The sequence below is a fragment of the Rhineura floridana genome, chromosome 3 (genome assembly GCF_030035675.1).
Source record: "Rhineura floridana isolate rRhiFlo1 chromosome 3, rRhiFlo1.hap2, whole genome shotgun sequence".
Taxonomy (NCBI): Eukaryota; Metazoa; Chordata; class Lepidosauria; order Squamata; family Rhineuridae; genus Rhineura; species Rhineura floridana.
The window spans coordinates 30842957-30863303 of NC_084482.1; the positions used below are offsets into that span (position 1 = coordinate 30842957).

At 44.5% G+C, this 20347-nt stretch overlaps 1 protein-coding gene across 6 annotated transcripts in view; it reads right to left on the bottom strand.

The window, feature by feature from the left end:
• NR4A1 (nuclear receptor subfamily 4 group A member 1) overlaps positions 1–20140 on the bottom strand; it is a 43279-nt gene extending 23139 nt beyond the window's left edge. Inside the window, exon 1 of one of the 6 annotated variants that reach the window (XM_061615210.1) lies at positions 19974–20140. The gene's annotated coding sequence lies outside the window, so the exon portion shown is untranslated. The other 5 variants (XM_061615213.1, XM_061615214.1, XM_061615211.1 and 2 more) reach the window with 5 other exon arrangements.
• Between the last annotated feature and the right edge of the window lie 207 nt (positions 20141–20347).

The window sequence follows — 20347 nt, forward strand, 5'->3', positions numbered from 1 at the left end:
TAAGCTTAGGTTACTGCAACTTCACCCTTTAAAATGCAAATGTGGGCTCCCAGAGCTGCCATTTGAAACAAGTGCACCATTACAGCTTCCTAGATCCAAACTCAGTCCCAAGCCAGATCCTCTTGCGCTTTTAAGCCTTCAAAGTACAAACGGAGCCAACATTTTCTATTATACAAACATCTCTTAGGAAGAAAAAAAACTACCCCAAGAGAAAGTCCTTAAAATCAGCAACTCACACTTTCCTCATTAGATCATTTTTGCTGTTTTCTTGCAATTCAGAAATAATTATCCTAGGCTGATTTTATTTTTATTTTATATTTGCTTGCCTCACACTTATGCAGCTCGCTCTACCATGCTCCCAGGGCCATTACTTAGCCATATGTGGAATAACTATGCAGGCATAACCCTAGGTTTGCCCTCTATAAAAATAAAAAGTCACACAGATCTTGGTATTACACTCCACCTTAGAGTAACTTTTCTAAGGCTGCAACCCTACATAGACCTACTTGGAAGCAAATAATGTCGAACTCAATAGGGTTTAAGTCTACCGGTCGAGTACTATTTACCCAAAGGATGCATCATCAAGATAACAAAGTTAAAATCTGCACAACTGCACACCCGTCCTGTATTTAGAATGCAGTACCATTATTATTGCTTGCTTACCAGTGTTTACACCTAGCCCACCCTTCCTTCCGATTTTGCAGAAAAACATTCTACACCCCCCCGCGCCATTCTTTCGCATAGTAACTTTTCAACGTTCAAGATCACCCTAGATATAAAATCAAACGCATCTCAAAGCAATCCGCGTGTTACAAGATTATTTCCTGCTTTCCAAAATAAAGCGCACCCCGCGTCTTCCCCACCATGCAAGCCCACTCTTTAAAAATCTCCCCTCTTCCATATGTCAAAGTCGACTCTCCGGCGTGCTTAAGCACGTTCTGCGCTTTCCGAAAAAATAGTTTTAAGAAATCCACGTACCCAACTCAGCTCAAAGGTAGTTTTGCTGCTGTTCCTTCCACTTTTTTTAATGGGTTGGAAGGGAAGTCGTTGTGTTTTCAAAAACCCAAAATTGCATCGAGAGACGGCGACTCCCTTCTTCGCCGCTGATCGAACCCGTAGATATGAGCGAGACCGCACGAAAAACTGCACACAGTCTAGACACCAAGAAAGCCACTGGGGCTCACCAGCCCGTGGCCAGGAGATTCTCTTAAACTCTCTGTGACGCACGGGCGAAGGGGTGGGCAAGGGAGGAGGGGGGATCCTCTGACGCACGCGCCCGGCTGCAGCCTTCACCATACAAGGCAAAAAGGGGCGGAATGTTCCGGCGCTCGCGGAGCAAGGGGAGGGGTCGGAATGTCTGCGCGGGTGACGCACGCGGGGTTCCATTGACGCACGCCTTAGAATTGTTTGATCTAAAAATAGAACGAGCTGCCCCCGGCTAAAAATAGAGCCTTTCCCTAAGCCGGGGAGGGGGGGGTAGAGAGAGAAAGGGGGAAAAGTGTCATAGGAAGAACCAAAAGGGGGAACAGGAGGATCCAAGGAGCGGAAATGAAGGGGCGACTGCAAAATAAAGATTTAGGGACTCGTAAGGCGAGCGCAATCTTGCAGAGCCCGTTTTCTACCGGCTCTCCCGCTTCTCCATCCACCATCTCCGGAACCGCTCTACAGCCTCCCTGCAGAGCAAACACGCCGTCAACCCCCTCTCCCCGCCACGCTCTGGTTGCATCCTCCCTTCCAGCCACGCGCTTCTCAGGACGATCCCAAACTACACCTTGCGGCTATACTTCCAGCACCCTCCCTCGCCTCCTGTAGTCGACCAGTGCGACAGCTCCTCCCCTTCCTGGGAGCAGGGGCCGGTCAGACACGCCGACATGTCTAAGGAGGAGAGCGATTAGCCCATCGAGAGACCGCGAAAATCAACCCGTGCCGGGGGGGGGGGAGAGGAGGAACGAGAGGCACTGCTCCGATGATCACAAAAGCCTCAGCGTCAAGACACCGCCAGCGATAAACACAGAGACTCCCGTCCAGAATGATATGCCCAAAGACCCAGTCATCAGAGACAATGAAAACTACAAATCTGAGGAATTGGGGTTGATACGTTAAAAAAAAAAACTGGCATTGCGGCCTGACGCACCGGATTTAACGCAGACTTTCTTTCTTTCCTGGCCTGAAGTGATGAGAAAACCTCTGGTTAATTTCTGTGTCCTGCTGCTGTTAAAGGCACAGGTGCAAGGCCATTACAATCATACTAATATTGCAGTCCTACCGAGATAATAAATTCTAGCAGGCCGGACAGTGCACTTTTCTACGCCCATTTACCAGGGCTGAGATGTTTTCTCGTTTTTTTGCAGTGCAATTAATTAGCCCTCAGGGAATGGTTTTAAAAGGCACATGATGGAGCTGAAATCATGGCAGGTCTGGAGGATGTGTGGATGGTAGACAGTACTGCTGCAGCAAGACACATACTGTGTTTTTCGATGATGCACACATATTTTTGTAGTAGGCATCCTTGCTTCTCACACATACAGGACAGTGTGTGTGTGTGTATATGTATGTATGTATGTATGTATGTATGTATATATAAAAAATTTTTTAAAAAAATTGCTGCCCAGTCAGGGGCACCTTCTTCATTAATACATTCACAAACATTCAATTTATTAAACTGTTACAACCCTTAAAAAATCCTCCATACACTTGTAACGCTGGTGCTGACAAAATCTACTGCAAGTATGAAGCTTATTAAATCTCCAAAGTGGACACCACTAGGGAAGTTAGATCTGTGTAAAGATGATGGCAGAGCCCTGCCAAGTTGTATTAAACGTGTACTTTCTCGCCATCTCTAGTTGGCCAGCTCTGTTTTGGGAAAGAGCTTGGTGGATACCCACCGCCCCCCAGCATGTTTGCTCAATCAATCAAGAGAAACTAGAGACAAGGGTGACTAAGGAGTCCAAAAAACTAGGTCAGCCTTCAGCATGTGCCTCTTTGCACCTGTTGCTGGCTTTCCCTGAATGCCCCAACCATAAATAAATTTTCAGAAGTATTTCACTGGCTCCTGCAGAATCTTCTCAGAGACTGCACCTCTACCACAGACATTCCCTCACTTTGCACCTCAGGGAAGCCCCTCTTTCTCTCCCTTTAGGCCTGCTTCCCAAGCCCTCTTCCGAATCCTGGTTTTTCCTCTCTGCAATTTTACTTAGATCACATCCTATCATCTCCCAACTAACCCTTCAAGACAGTTTATAACTTAGAATAAAATGTGCTCCTTCTGGAAGGGTGGGATATAAATTTTTAAAATAAAATCCAATGTATCACACCAATAATATCAGACAAAACAATGAACAGAAAACACAGCCTGCATCAAAACGTTTGGGCAAATAAAATGTGGACATCTAAGAGACAGTAAAAGCTGGGGCCACAGTTGTTATTTCTGGGCAGTATTGAAAAAATGATTATTATTTTTTAAAAATAGGGTTTTAAATGGGATTTCAAAATTTTCTTAAAAGCAGTAGTAAAAAAAAGCCTAGATCAAAGATATCAGTATGGATACTAATTATACAACTTCTTATTATACTCTATGAATATGTTAACAGCAGTTTATGGAGATGGGAGATGACTTGATCAGTCCTATTCTGCAGGTGGTATACATGAAGTGCTCTCTCTCTCTCTCTCTCTCTCTCTCTCTCTCTCTCTGCCTTACCTCTAAGTGTAAAGGTAGAAATGAATAGAGAATTTGGGGAGATGGAGCAGATCTGAAGGAGACCACTGAAGTGGTAATTCAGCTCTTAACAGCAGTAGCCTCTTCTGCAGATGTAGAGAGAATTTTTTCTTCCTTTGGACTAATTCATTCCAAATTGAGAAATATGTTGGGAACTGAAAAAGCTGGAAAGCTTGTGTTTGTTTTCCAGACAATGAACAAGGAAGACAAAGGTGAAGAAGAAGACTGAGTTAACTGTACCACCCAATATTTTAAGTTTCTCATGTTGACTGTTGAAATTACCTAAATTTTATTTTTTAAAGAACTTTACATTTATCTAAAAACTGAAATAGTTAACCATTCAAAAATCCATGTGCATGTTTTAATGTCGTTATTTGTTGAAGAAAACTAATCAGACGAACCATTCATTCTGTCTTGTTAGTACAATTTAAAAGCCTTTTTGGTGGTGGTGATTCTGGCACATCATGACAAAAATATCATGATTAATTGAACAGGTGGAGCTGGTTCTGGTTCATCTCCTGAATGACTTCACAAGTTCATTCTGCCTTAGCACTATACTAAAATGACCAAATTATCGCCTCATTTTTGATGAAAAGTAATCTGAAAACAATTGAGAATTGCTTACTGTGTACCTTCTAATGAAACCTACATCTCTGAATATGTATTAAACAATAATGTACTTCTACTAAAAATGATGATTAAATAGAATCTTCCTCACTAGTAATTTAAACTGTGATTTAAATCAAATCAGCCCTGTTTCTGGGAAGGGAATTCCATAAACAGGGCTTCATTACAGGAAAGGCTGTGACCCTGGTTGCCACTAACCTAGTCTCTGAAGGCAGAGCACCACAAGTATTAAGTTAGACCTTTGAACTCCACTTTAGACTTGTGCTGGCAGTTGTTCATCTTCCATATTCAAACTAGAAGCCCCATAACTTATACACCAAGCTCGGGGGGGGGGGTTGAATGCTGTTAGTGTTTAGCCATCTTGACTGGATATATAAAACAGTGACTTAAGAGTTCATGAATCCTGCAACTGGCCATTTTGGTAGTCCCCTCTATTTTATTCACTCTTCCAATTGACTCTTCTGCTTCTTTGGATTTTTTTTTCATTACATGGGACAATATGCTCTTTAAAAAACAACTCCTCTTAATCCTGGTTATAGGCAGAGGTGGGGAATCTATGGCTGTCCAGGTGTTGTTGGGACTCCAGCTCCCAACAGCCTCAGCCAGCATGGACAATGGAAAGGGATTATGGGAGCTGTAGCCCAACAACAGGTCTAAGGCAAAATAGCAAAAGGTACAGTGAAAACCAGACCCATAAAACTTGTATTAAAAGCCTTAACACCTGTCACATCCTCCTCATGACAGTCAAGTACACATCAGGAACTACCGCCACTCCAAATTATCACAGAATTTTTCCAGGCTGTAGTTACATTCTAAGGTGACCTGGGACACTATCATTATCAGAAGCAAGTTTTTAATCAATATTTCCCCCCCCACTTTTTTGTGCTCAATATGTTCTATTTGGTTGCAATGACTACAGTAGGAAGCAAACATGTGAAGAATTTTTCAGGGTATAGCTCTGTTGAGGCTATTGGATTTCATTCCAGTTCACTGAGTCCTGCCCAGTGATGCCCCCACATCTTGATTTTTGAATGAATTGGCAATGGCAGAAATCAGGAAATATTATTTTGTACTCCAACAAGCAGAGAGGCCTGAGATAACAGTCATTGTGACAGCTTGCTGTACTTGGCTAGTAAGAGACCAACATTTTGCTGTTTTTGAACCAAGATATTCAGGCTCTTTAGCTCCCCAGCTGCTCGCGTTCACACTCTCTCTCCCACTCACCCCCGAGTGAGGTTTCTCTCTAGGCCACTTTCCTCATCACATTACAACTACACTAATGTTCTGGGACTGACCCTTCCCTAGATCACCTGTTAGGATTTGTGACCTCTGTTCCATAATGTCACAATAGATCAGCCAATGACGGAAGAGGTCCTATGTGGGTAACACACATGCAGTTCTTAGCAATTTTGCACAAGAGGGTATGATCTGTGTACCTGTCGCCCACAAAGGAACTCTTGAATGACATTATGGAAAGTTCACAAATATGCTAACAGATGAGGAGGTGTGTATGTGTATTAGTTCCAAAACAATGTTATTAAAAATTTTTTTTTTAATGTCCTGCATTTCAATCCTAAAAAGGCCCCACTAAACAGCTCACAATTAAAAGTAGAGGTTACATAACACAATAAAAATCCAAGAGCATAAAAAAAATCTACAGAAAATTATGACAGGTCAAGAAAACAGACATCCTTCTGAGGAAGGCAGACTACCTGAACATTTTGATGATCTGCTATGACCCAGTCACTCAATCTGGTGCCAAAAGGCGGGCTTCAATCCAGTGATCCAGAAGTAGGTAGAGTATGTGTCTGTGTCTATCTGTGAGTGTGAGTGAGCACATATACCCTAAAGAACAAATGAGTCACCACAGAAGTTTATAGCCCCAAACTTTCACCAGACTATCCACTTTAAGAAGCCTCAATATGCTGCAGATCTTCCTAGTCAATCCCACTGAAGAAGTTACTTGAGCACTTTAAAAGACACCATGAACCCAATACAGCTTTTGTGGCACAGGTAGGTCTTGGATGGTTGTTGTTTAAATTAGGAGAATCCCTGTGGTCCATTGAGGTGTCTTCCTTTTCCAAAACAAGGGTTTGTACTCAGGATTCCCCAACCGTGAAGGGGTAAGTAATCTGTACTGAATACACCTGGCTGCTCAAGTGTGAGATGTGCTAGATCAGTCCAAGTCTCAGTCCAGTATTCTTTGCAAGAATCCCAGGAACTGACCAGAACTAAGTGGCCCAGCAATGCTCTCCTGCCTCTCTGCTCATCAGAATTCAGAGAATGCTGTGTTGCATTCTTAGGTTCTCCCTACCTGTACTAGAGTGGTGGACCTGAATGAGGACAGCGCAACTCGAAAGCTCACTGAGAAGCCCTGGGTATGTCAACATCTTTGTCAAGACAGCCCGCAAGGGTTCTTGTTAAGCTTAAATGACATCCTGAGTTGCTTATCACAAGAAAGAGAAGGGGGGGAAATCCCATCACAACGTGCCAGGTGTTACTTGATAAAGCTGTGATGGTTATATGGATCCTCTATGTTTAAAGGCTGTAGGCTGCTGAACTGCAGCTGCTGGGCAGCAACAGGAGGCAAGGACTCTTGCTTTGAAGCCCCTTTTGTTGAGCTTCCAAAAAGGCATCCAGTTGGTCAGTGGTGGCTGGTGTCCATTAAGGCTGGTAGGGCAGAAGGCACAGAGGCCAAAAGGAGAAGGTGGAGCCCATGACAGGCAGAGCTCACTAATTCTAGTTGTGCCACATCCTCCTCCCTAGCTTGTTCTAAATAGGCCCCACTCCTATACCCAACCTAAAGGCTACAATACTAACATAAGCCCCGTTGAACTCTACGGGGCTTAATTTTGAGTGAAGATGCATAGGGTCAGGCTACAAGAGGGAGGGGTGTTGTAAAATCCAGCCTCAGCTCCTGAGATGTATGTTTTCAGAACCTACCCTATTCCTGTGATTGAAATGTGTTTGAATTCTTAATGATGATGATGATGACGGTAATAATAATGGAAACTTGATTTCACAATACCTACCTCTTAAAGATCATTTACCCCAGCAGTCAAACCCCAGCACTTTGCAAAGAGTTTGGTATCATGAAAACAAAGTTAACCATCAGCCAGCAGTTTTCCCTCTGTCTCGTATCCTCTTTTCCCCCTCCTCTCTCCCCCCTCTCCATTCTCCAACTTGGCGATCTATCAGAGACTGCAACCTCCAAGTGGAATTTTGTAGGCCAAGCATAAAAGACACCGATAACTCAACGGCTGGAAAGATTGATGTATTTTCCTATTGTTAAAAATATTTTTAGCCTCAGCAGTCTCGGGTTTTGCTTAAAGGCCTCACGTTTGTTAAGACCGACGACATAACAAGATGTGTTTTTATTGCATGTTTGAGACAAAGCCCTGGCGGGAATCCTGGAGCAGCTGGTGCGGAGAGGAATGTCATCGTCAGTTGGATCTTTCCCCAGCACTCTCAAGTGCTGGCTTTTTAGGACAAACCTAAAATTTCAGGAATTAGAACTGATAGTGCCTTTTTTTTAAAGTCAGGTTGGTCAAAAACAAAAGTTATGTTGGTAAACAGATTCTAGGACTCTCACATCACAGAATCACTGGAAAGCTGAAGATAATCTAGCCCAAGGACTGGGAACCTGGAGTTCTCTAGCTGGTGTTGAAACCAACTCTCACCAGCTTCAGCCACCATGGCCATTCTTCATGGATGATGGAGTCCAGCAACATCTGGAAGGCCACAGCATCCCTATCTCTGATCTAGCCAGCCCCCTATCCTCAGAGAGGGGCTCAGAGTCTCACCTCTGTTATCATTTTCCCCATAAAATACTGGGATTTCAATAAAGGTTTGTGCAGAATTATGAATGCAGGATTGGACTCTGAGCATAAAAAGGGCTTCGCCATAAGACCGCTGTTTTTCTCTGCCTACCCTACCTTACAAGTTTGTTGCAAGGATAAAAATAGAAATGCCACTGAGCTCCTTGGAAAAAGAGAACACTGATGTGACCAATCAGTTTGAAAGTGATTGTGAAGAAACCATCTTGATCTGACCAGAAAAAAATGTAGTTAATGACAATCTGAGAAGAAAAAAAAGAAGAGAGTGCAAAAAATACAAACAAACAAACCCCAGACTAGGCACCAGATGTCAGAGATGTTATGAAACAATTTGGAAAGGGGTGTATATGTAGAAGACAACCAATCCTCACATTGATTCAGTGGAAAGTTCCACAATGAATTGATTATGGGGACTTCAAAGTGGTTTGAGGCTTGCAGGCTTATGGAAGTCTAAGAGGGAGGCACGACCGTCCCAGGAATGCATGGAAACGTGGCTTGCCACTCGGGGGTGTCAGGAGAAGACAGGAAAACCTACTCGGATCTCTCTGCTTCAGCAAAGCCTTCTTCCCTCTCATATACTCAAAAGAAATCTCTAAAGCTGCCAAGCAAAAAACCTGTTATGTACTTGTGGAACACAATGTACACCAAACACACTGTACACTGGGTTCCATGCTTCACCAACATGTTAATAGCAATAATGTAATCCAAAATTGAGAAGGCAGCTCTAGCAATAAAAACCAGCCAGTTAAAATGATCTAGAAAAGCTGAAATAAAATACATTTGGCCGAGATAAAACAACGTTGCAGCATGCAGCACACCTCTTTTCAGGATTCCAGGCACTCCATCCCCACTACCCACCTAGTTTTTTGGTTTTCACCAACAGTCAGTCAGCATTCCATGTCACTGAGCACGATCAGTTCTCATTGGTTGTTCCTGATTTTTTAAAGGTTCCCTCCCCACCACCAAGATTTTTTGTACTTTTGCAGATCTTTGTGTTTCCCCAAGCCTGTCAGGACTTCTTGTGTGCGGACCCTCTTGTATGTGGATGGTGCCGTTTTGGTTATATAAGGGGCAGCATTCAGTGAACCGAGACCACTATTCGTATATATAAATAAGCATCTCTCTCAGTAATTTAAGATAATATTGGAAGGAAGAGGAAAGATTCTTCATATTTTTTCCTCAAAGATCAACTTGATCAGTTGTGCAACTTGATCAGCTACTATAGTCGGGGATGGGGAACCTGTGGCCCTCCAGATTACAACAGGTAACATTGTTACCTGGTTAGCTAACAGATTGGTAGAGATCCCCAAAAACTGGCCATGCAGGCTGGGGCTAAGTAGTAACTGATTTACAACAGTTGAAGATGTTTAGTTCCCAACTCATGCTAATTACAAAAAAAAGGCTCTTTTTGTTATGGTTCAATTGAAACTAAATGTGACCATTTTTTACCCATCAGTCAAGTTGACAGAGCAAGCAGTCAACCCTGTATCCACTGCCAAGATGGATCCTGCTTTAACACCCGGCAACATCATGTACTGCCAATCTCATCAAAGTCATCCCCCCAAAAAAGATAGCTATGCAAACTGTTCCGGCACCGTCTGGTTCTAAAGAAAAGATGGCTTGCAAACCTGGTACTCGGGTTATGTTCCCAAGGCAACCCTTGCATTTCAGAGTGTTCCTAACTTATGCGTCAGACTTCTGAGCTTGGAACTGGGTGGCAGGGACTTAGCAGGGAGGGCAATAAGCTACTTGCTGAGTTACTCAAAGTGTTTCTGTAACAAACATCTTTTCTAGGTTGCGTCTCAATGTTCCTCCATCAATCTCTCACTCACATACATTGAGTTGAGATTTCAAGATACCATTGTCCAAAATGGGGGGGGGGAGAAAAGAAACAGTAGATTTGGAAGGAGCGGGGGCTTTTTGCAGCAATCCTAAAATCCTCATATGAACTACCAGACAAGGTACAGAACTGTGCATTATAAATTGCCTCTACAAAACTTCGTAAGTGTTCTCCTTATTAGGCATGCCTTTAGTTGACTTAGTTTGTAAAATTGATTTTTTTGAATCTTTTATAGTGTTGTTTTTGTTACCAACTGCTTACATTTCCTTTTGGCAAGTATCTTTTTCTTTTTTTTTGCCAGAGGATCACTTTGCATGGATAGTAAGAAGTCAAAGGCCAGGCAAACTCCCACCAACTCGACCAATACTACAACCCTCTTGAGTGGCCCTCTCTACCACCGATGGACTGTGCCATTCATTCCATCCCTCTTGAGACACAACAGATGAACAGGCAGACAGAAGAGAGGAAGATCCCAGAATTCTCTGCCCCAAACACAAAGGACTCTGGGCATTGTCACACTTTGAGCAGAGCAGCCAGCTGGGCTGGATGTGGCACACAACACTGATATGTTACTATCAATTTGGCCAATAGCGTTGCCTTGACCAAAGTTGGAAGTATGTCCTGGAGGTTTCTACGACCGCAGAGGATTCTGAAGTCACATTCCAACTTTGTATGCCCTGCCTTTTGCTTTCCTCATGTTCTTGGGCTGCATTCACACAAGGTTATAAGGGCTGCATCTACTCAACCAAGGCCCGTATGTTCCTCGGGTGTAGCCCATTTTGGTTCCCCTGCCAGCCATCTGCATTGTTGACAATAAAATGCTTTGGTTAAGGATTCCAAGAGCTCCCCATTAATTCTGCTGGACTAGGCTGAAAAGCAGGAACACAACCCTGGTAACGTATTCTGCGGCCATCACCAAAAGGTGTGTTTTTTCTCCCCAGCTCCTGGATGCTTATTTGGCACATCTGATCCCTGCAAAACCACATAGCCGCTGCCATCACAGCCTGTGAAAAATCCCTGACAAGCCACCATAGCATATCAGAGAACCATGGGCTGTGCACAAGCAACAAAGCGCACACAAGGAAGAGGAGAGTTGTGTTGGAACATGCCACCGTGCACAAAAGGAACAAACGCATGCAATAGCGAGCGCTGCCAAAAGGTCACCCAGAGGTGCCGCTTGTCATTTTAACACCCTGAATGTATCAAGTGTGTATCGCCCCTGGGCTCTACAGCTCTCCCGCCAGCCGCTAGAACCACCCACACTGAGAGACGGAGATGGATTGTAGTGCAATTCCTGGATTCTAACACACAAAAGCTACTCCTTCCCCAGGTGAAACAAGGCCCCTGGCACTCTGCCTTGCCCATTAGCATCTTGATCCTGCCTAGACACACAATCCGATATCCTGTTGGGTCTGGCACTTTGGGAACTTAAGAGAACAACTGGGAAGTGGGTGATTGTGCCCCCTCCCGACAGCCCAGGTGCCCACCAGATGAGCAAAAAGAACAAAGTCCTCCTCGCCTACTGCTGAGTGTTCTGCACAAGAATGTGCCAAGGGGCTTGGAGTTCCTGGCTGGCATTGTGGGATATTTTAGACAGTACAGAAACTTTTAAGGAGGGAAGTGCTACCCAGGATTGCTGGTGCCTCACTCGGTTGAAGGTCTCAAAGCCAAGTTAAGGACCTAGACCTTTATCTCATCAAGGCAAGCTTAACACTCCTTGCATGCACAGAAGATTCTGGCAGCTTGAAGGGGTAAAAGCCCTGTGGGCAAAAGGGTCATAGAAAAACAGTATGGGACTTTAAGGCCTGGGAGACCCAGGATCTGAACCCCATTCAGCAACAAAGCTTACTTTACATTTTTAAGCCAATTAGTTTTTCAACCTAACCACACAACTAGGTTGTTGTGAAGATGTATAGGGTAAATCTTGTATTTGATTTGATTTTGATTTGATTTTAATATTTCTACCCCGCCTTCTGGCCAAAAGGCCCTCAAGGCGGCTTACAAAAAGAGCATCAAAATAAAGATACACCAATAAAACATCAATAATATATCAATAAAACAACAGTAATACATCAATAAAACAACAGTAATACATCAATAAAACAATAAACAATAAAAATACAATTTATAATACATTTCAAGGTTAACACAAACTACCTCCCCCCTCACTTTGGCCATCCCAACGTCCTTGGGATGAATGAGAGCCGATGTGTAGCGGTTAGAGTGTCAGACTAGGACCTGGGAGACCAGAATCCTACTCGGCATGAAGCTCACTGGGTGACCTTGGGCCAGTCACTGTGTCTCATCCTAACCTACCTCACAGGTTTGTTGCCAGGATAAAATTGGGAGGGGGAGAACCATGTTCGTACGACACCGTGAGCTCCTTGGAGGAAAGGTGGGAAAGAAATGTAATTTAAAAAATAAGAATGTGTGGCGAGTTGAGTAAAATAGTTGGATTGCAGATTTTAGGGTACTATTAGTGTTATCTGAGAAGGGCTATACTTGTATCCTGGTTTTGCATGTGGCTTCCAATGGGTCCCCCATCTAGGCAAGTTTGGGACTGCTTAGTGCGGAGTTGCTGAGCTATCTTGAGTTCTCTCTGATCGTTCACTGGGCCTGAAAATATATAAATCATAGAACAGTAGAGTTGGAAGGGGCCTATAAGGCCATCGAGTCCAACCCCCTTCTCAATGCAGGAATCCAAATCAAGGCATTCCTGACAGGTGGCTGTCCAACCGCCTCTTGAATGCCTCCAGTGTCAGAGAGCCCACCACCTCTTCAGGTAATTGGTTCCATTGTTGTATGGCTCTAACACAGCCTTTCCCAACCAGTGTGCCTCCAGATGTTGTTGGACCACAACTCCCATCAGCCTCAGCCATTGGCAACGCTGGCTGAGGATGATGGGAGCTGTGGTCCAACAACATCTGGAGGCACACTGGTTGGGAAAGGCTGCTGTAACAGTTAGGAAGTTTTTCCTGATGTCCAGTCGAAATCTGGCTTCCTGCAACTTGAGCCCATTATTCCGTGTCCTGCACTCTGGGACGATCAAGAAGAGATCCCGGCCCTCCTCTATGTGACAACCTTTCATGTACTTGAAGAGTGCTATCAGATCTCCCCTCAGTCTTCTCTTCTCCAGGCTAAACATGCCCAGTTCTTTCAGTCTCTCCTCATAGGGCTTTGTTTCCAGTCCCCTGATCAGCTTTGTTGCCCTCCTCTGAACCCGTTCCAGTTTGTCTGCATCCTTCTTGAAGTGTGGAGACCAGAACTGGACACAGTATTCATATTATATTATATTAAAGCTCAGTGAATCTTGAATCTCCCAGTCCATCTCTTCCACTGGCTCACAGCAAAACTTTGGTCAAGTCATAGAATGACTTGGAAGATGCCCATAAGGCCCCCGAGTCCAACCCCCTGCATAATACAGGACTCCAGTGGGCCAAGTTCTTTTGACATTCTCAGTTTTGTGTTCATAGGGGAATGCTGTGGCGGATCTAAAACTAACATTGACATAAAGCCTGTTTGGGGGAAGGGGAGATAGTTCTCCCCAGTACTGCATAGAGAGAGAAAAAACTAAAGAAAAGAAGCCTTTCTCTGCCCAGGTAACCTGACCCAAAATGACTTCTTTATTATTCAACAAGTTCTCTTCCCCTAGGCAATGTACACCTGTGGCACATGCTTACAGGGGGCCATTTTGATTGGCAGCCAGCCTAACAGCAAAAGAACCTTTCCTGGCACAGCCAGACAGCTGAAGAACAAGGTGTACGAACATGTCAGCCTGAGCGCTGAGTTTTGGAGAGATCTTCCAAGAAAAGCAACACAGTTAAGAGGAAGAGCCTGGTTCGGCAAGAAAGGCATTTTTGTTTTTAGGAAGTCATACTGTCCTTCAATATAATATAACCATCCTCTCTCACTGAATTAGGATGTTTAAAGTGGTAACCCTCCCCATTTACTTAAGAGTGCAAGTTTGTGGGAATGTTCTCAGTGTCTAATTTTGATATCTGGGATGTTGTAGGACTACAACTCCCATCAGCCCCATCCAGTGTGACCAATGAACTACAGCACCTGTCCTCCTGACCATCAACATTTGGAGGGGCCACTGGTTCTTCATCCCTGGCTTATGCACCCCTAATTTCAGATTAGTGTTTGGGGCCACCACCAGAGATTTAAACTAATATGTTCCCTCGTTGGGTGTTGACAAAGTGGGGAATGAGTTCTTTAATATTGCCACAGTGAACAGAACTAGTTAATCTAATTATTTCTTCCATGGTAAATAGTTCCCTCCCTTTCTCCCCCACCCAGAACCCCCACCCCCTGCCTTCTGTTTTAATTGGCTGAATTGTTTGAGGCAGTCTATTTGTAAAACTCACTAGTGACTCACAATCACACAGAAAAAGCAATTAAAACTTAATAAAAATCATTCTTTGGGGGCGGAGGTGGGGTGAGATGGATTTAACAACTCATTTCCAGACAGAAATTTAGCCCTCTATCTAAACATGATCATCTATTTCACTCAGAACGCTTGCAGCCACAATTATTTACAGGGTTTCCCCCCTCACCATCAAAAGGAATTCTTGCTATGATCTGTAACTCACCACTAGCAGAAAGTTCCATAGGGTAGTTATTTGCCACATGAACAGGAGCGTTTCTTTTGCTCGTCGTGGAATCGGACTGGCATTCTCTCTTTTGAAAAAACCTGCAGGTGCAGTGAGCACCTTGTGCAGAAGCCATCTGGCTGCTTGTCAACCACGGTGGAGGGCAATAGCGCACAGCTGGTTTCAATCATCAGGGGCTAGGCCAGGAACTGCTAGCAAGTTTTTGGCAGGCAGCATGCTAAACACACGCATGTTTGTGTTGAAGAGGAAGCCAAGCCCACAAGGGCGTCAGAGAAAGCGTAAGGGGTATCCCACCCACCACTGGACGTCAGCAGCTGGACAGGCACTGGCTCACGTCAGCAGGTCCTGAAAGAACTCTTTAAGAGCCATATATAGGCCATAGGGGGAATCCCTTCTAAAGTAGGGATCTTTCCCCACCCATCCCCTATGGACCTCCTAAAACCACACTTTCTACCCAAAGCTCAGAGGTTTGGGAGTCCCAGTACAGTAGATGCCAAAAAACAAGGGATGTGTCTAAGCAGGATGAATCTTTCTGTCCATTTCAGCACAGTTAGTTTGTTTTGCCACATTTTAACACACACATTTTAGCACTATAGAAAGTGCCACTTGTCTCAAAAACCAGTGCTCAAATCATGTTAAAATCCCAATTTTTAAGAACAGAGATCCTACCATGATCCACTACCAATTAATCAGGAAGTCAAAACAACTACCTTTGAGCAAGCAGATTCTCACATATGTCATGACCCCCTTTGCTGAGCAGAGCAGCGAGGTGGCCCTGCTGTTTGCCAATACCTAGATAAGAGACTTTCATTTCTTTTGGCACAGAAACACCGTATGAAAATAGAATGCTTTCATCTGAATTCCATCACAGCCTGAGAGAAGGTCAGGTACCACAAAGACACTCATGATGGGTGGGGGTAGGAATCTTCAAGTTACATTTTCATGACCAGAAGAACATAAGAAGAGCCTGCTGGATCAGGCCAGTGGCCCATCTAGTCCAGTATCCTGTTCTCACAGTGGCCAACCAGATGCCCATGGGATGCCTGCAAGCAGGATCTGAGCACAAAAGCGCACTCTCTCCCCCACTCCTGCAGTTTCCAGCAATTGGTGTGAAGAAGCATACTGTCTCTGACTGTGGAGGCAGAGCATAGCCAATGTGGCTAGTAGCCTTTGATACCTGACCTACCAGCAAAGAGAGAAAACCTGTTGGACTATAATTCCTATCATCCCTTACCATTGGCCATATCGATTGGGGCTGATGGAAGCTGGAGTTTAGCAAAATCTGGAAGGCCACAGGTCTGCAATCCGTGGCCTACTGAATGGAAGCTTATATCAGGAAGTGCCAGCTATATACAGTGGGCATTAGGGAGTCAAGTCATGGTATTTTATCCCAGGGCTGTGGAGTCGGAGTCGTGGAGTTGGAAGCCATTTTGGGTGGAGTCGGAGTTGGTAGAAATGTACCGACTCCAGCTTCAAAATAAAATTAATAATTTTTGTGTTGTTTTAATGTATTTTAAGGTCTTTTTATGATGTCTTGAAGTGTTTTTAGCATTTCTGTTTGCTGCCCTGGGCTCCTGCTGGGAGGAAGGGCAGGATATAAATCAAATAATAAAAAATAAAATAAAATAATATACATTTGCCATTTATGAAGGAGTTGGACAGTAGAAAAATAGAGGAGTCGAAGGTTTGACGTACCGACTCCACAGCCCTGTTTTATCCAACTCATCAAATGGGGTGTGTGCATGTCTGGTATCTAGGAAAGAGTTCCATGCAGTGGGGTCGTGAAGGAGCAGCACATTGCTATCACTCTTGCTTTGAGCCAATTAACTATCTTATCCAACCAAACGGCATGCTCTCTGGACCTTAGTCAATACCATAAGTTAACCCTCTTTGCTAACCTCTTAATGTTTTGCAGACCATAACTAAGGCAAGAGTGTACTTCTGCACCAAGTATCTAATTCGTTGGCAAGCAAAAGAATTTGGGCGGTTTATTTCTTACTTAAATTTTTGCCCCACCATTACACACTAAAACATCCAAGGCAGCTAAAAACTGTAAACAATAACGTGTGCGCAGATTTGTTTTCCACAAAAGATAAGGAGCCACATTAAATTATGAATGCTCACTGCCCAGCCTCTCCCCACCACAAGCTGTAAGTATTTTACCAGATCATGCCCAGTTAGTTTCAGGCTTAACTTCACATCCACAAGGACTAGAAACTTGCTTTTTTGTTACTAAAGATATTCTGTGACAAATCCCACATTTCATGCTTACCCAATGCGACTGCAGATATACAAATATGCACAGTCTAACTTACATCTCAAGCAAATCCGTCTGGCAGATGGATGTTACAGCAAGAAATGGATTATCCTGCAGGGGAGTCATGGTGAATTTTAAAGAGATATGTATATATCCTCTGAAGTAAAAGCGTTTCTGCTCTCCTACCTGGAAACAATATGGGAACCTTGCAGTAAGAGAAGACCAGAAGTAACCCAGGCTTTGCAAACTCCAAGGGAAGAGAAAAGTGGTCAGAAGCCTTCAGAACAGAATCCCTTTAACACCATCTTCTAGCCAACATATTTTTATTTAAGTAAGCATACTTGGGGTCTAACCCAAAATATTCTAGGAATGAATGAAAGCCTTAGGTATCAGATCCCTTACAAGAACCCAGAGAAATAAAAGCCATGTTAAACAGCTCCGTCCTTACATATGTTTATTAAAATGTCAGTCAATTGAATCTAATGGCGTTTACTCCTGAGTCAATGTGAATAGGATTGAAGCATAACAAATACATGGGCAAGGGGGTGAAATGTCCCCACACCTCACAGTTTAAAACCTTAGTTTCATCTTCCCACTGAAGGTGGTAAAAGATCCAGGGGTCTTATGCCACCGAATTAAAGGGAAGTATAGTGCCTTGATATAGCACCATAGCCTTTCCTTCCAACCGAAAGGGGGGCAACGGACTAAACTTAGATCCCAGATTTAAGAACGATCCAAGGCTACACTTCACTGTCATTACCTGGGAGAAAACCCCAGTGAAGTCAGTGGGCCTTATTTCTGAGAAGCCATGCATAGATTGCATTACGTTTAGGGGAGGCTGGGAAATTGATTCGCCCAGCCCCCAGCACATCCCCCCATCTCACCTGGCAATCACTCATGGTCCTCGATTCCCACTCCTGCTTCCTCTGCGTCCTTTCGAAGGCAGGCAGGCAGGCAGACAGGCAGTCCAGCGGTGGGATCTGGAACTTGACGTCCAGAGCCATTCGGAGCCCGCCTACCCTCTTTCTCGCGGGACGCAGCAGCCTGACCCCCGCTAGTCCTGCCGCTGCTGCCGTCTCCTACACCCCACGCGATCGCCCCGGCTGCTCTCTTCATCCGTCTGCTGCTTTATTTTCTGCAAACCCCGCCTGTCCGCCCCGGTCAGGAAGGAGCCTCCGTGACGTCAACGCCGGGCTCCATTGACGTCGTCGGAATCCCAGCCATCAATGGGGCTAAAAATAGAAGCCTCCGAACCCAAAATACTACACGCCCAAGGACGCGCGCGGCGGCGGCTCCCCCACTCATTGTGCGCCTCAGCCTTTCCCAGGTCCGCAAACACAACCGGCGGGGCTAGTTATGCCGCGTTGGTAGCACGGCTGCGTTGGCCTCGAGCAGGCAGGGTAAAGGAGGAGGGAATGAGCATTTACAAGGGCGGCCTGTGCGCCAACTGCACTAACACAAGCATACCGTTACACAGTAGTGTATGGACAAATCAAATGCTCTGAATGATGCACCCCCTCCAAACAAGCTTTCGTTACCATTATGCCCCGTTACCCTTCTAAAAACAGCAATCATTACAAAAGGCGAGGGGGGGGGACAGGCCTCCTGCTTCTCGCTCACCGGTAATTCGGCACATGACAAATAGCGGGGGGGGGGGCGCGCTCTCCCTCATTAACCTCGGGACACACTTTTTTACTATAAAGAGCAGCAGCCCCGGGGAACACAGCAGGGCTTACTTACCAATAAGAGGGCGTAGGATCGCGGGGCGCTGCTGCGGTCCTCGGTCCTCCTGAGCATACTTGCTTAGGAGTAAAGCTCCACCGACCTCGATGGGATTTAGTCCCGAGCGAACATACAATGGAAAGGTGGTAGCCCTGGTGCACCCCGGTAGCCCAGTCCTACATCTGTTTACCTGGAAGTAAGCCGCCCTGAGTACACCGGGACTTTCTCGCAAGTCAGTTTGCATACAGTTGGAGTAAACCCCTTATGTAACTTGGCCCTTCCCTGGGAGTAAGGGCCATCAAACTCGGTAGGTTTAACATCAAGTAAAATACACATAAGAGGGAATGGTTTGTTTGGCGGGAGAAATATGGTGAGGACTGCCGCCCTTCTTTTTAGAGCTCCCTTGAAAGGATTTCGATTCTTTTTTTTTTTTAGAAAGGAGCCGTCAGAACGAAGACGAAGGTTAGCAACAATCTGGTAGTCCCGCCTAGCAGATGTCGTGAGTTTCCGGCGTTGCAACGATCTCCCGACTCATAGCTAGTTCCAAAGGTCTGAGCATTTCCGGTTTTACAAAGATTCCATTTTCGCATGTGAGGCTTAAAGCGGTTTCCTCCAATCCCTTTGTAATACTAATTTAAAGCAACATCTCCAGAGTGTTCGTTTCAGCTACACATGGATCTTCTCCTTTTTCTATTCCCCGTTTAAAGTCGCATAAGAGCACAAAAGAAGCCCAAATTAGATGTTGAATAGAGATTATTTGGCTATATATAACAATTGGTAATTCCCTCCCCCAGAAACTGAAAATAAGGGAGAAGAAAAACAAGCTCACCCTTAATCCCCCAGCCTTGCCCAACAGGAAGCAATAAAACAGGATGAGCCAACAAGCAGGAAGCCTGCTATCACCATTGAATCAGTTAAAACATGTCAGTACTAAAGCAATACATTTAAAACTTACACAAAAAATTAAAAAGAGCCTCTAAAAACAGTTAAAAACTCCTAAAAGCAATCACCTACTCTCAAACTAATTTCAGAGTTGCCAGGGACACAACTTTCAGTATTATAATATTATGCAGGCTTAGGCATCTGTCATTGATGAAGGCTGGAGTGCTCTTCAGCCAATTCAGGAGGAGGAGGAGGAGGAAGATGTTATTTGTTATCTGATTTTGAGAATTGTTATTTAATTTTGAGAATTGTATTATTTTATTGATGTATTATGTTCTATTGATGTATTGTTATGTTCATTTTCTTTTGTAAGCCACCTTGAGGGCCTTTTGGCCGTAAGGCGGGGTATAAATTTAATAAATAAATAAAAATAAATAAATGCTTCTCGTGTGTTTAGTACTGCAATCCTATGCACACTTACTTGGAATTAGGTTCCTTCTATGGTAGAGCCCTTTAGTACTACGGTGTGTGCCTTTTCCGCAATTCACTGGAAGTGGAATTAAAAAGGTAACTTGCAGAGGACTTCATGTAGTGGTATCCAGCAGTGCCTTTCCATGGGCTAAAATTCTTCTGTAATACTTACTGAAAAGTCAGTTCTATTCAGCAAAGATCCCTTTATTAGGGTTGCCAGGCTTAGGGCCTGATCCTGATCCTGTATCTTTAGGAGAAGGGAAAGTCAGCCAAGTGCAGGTGTGCTTGCAACCCTGTAATGGGAAAAACCACAAGGTGAAATTCTCCCTTCCCCCTGCACAACTTTTAAAGATACAGAAGGCCTCTTGGAGGCTGGGCCTGGCA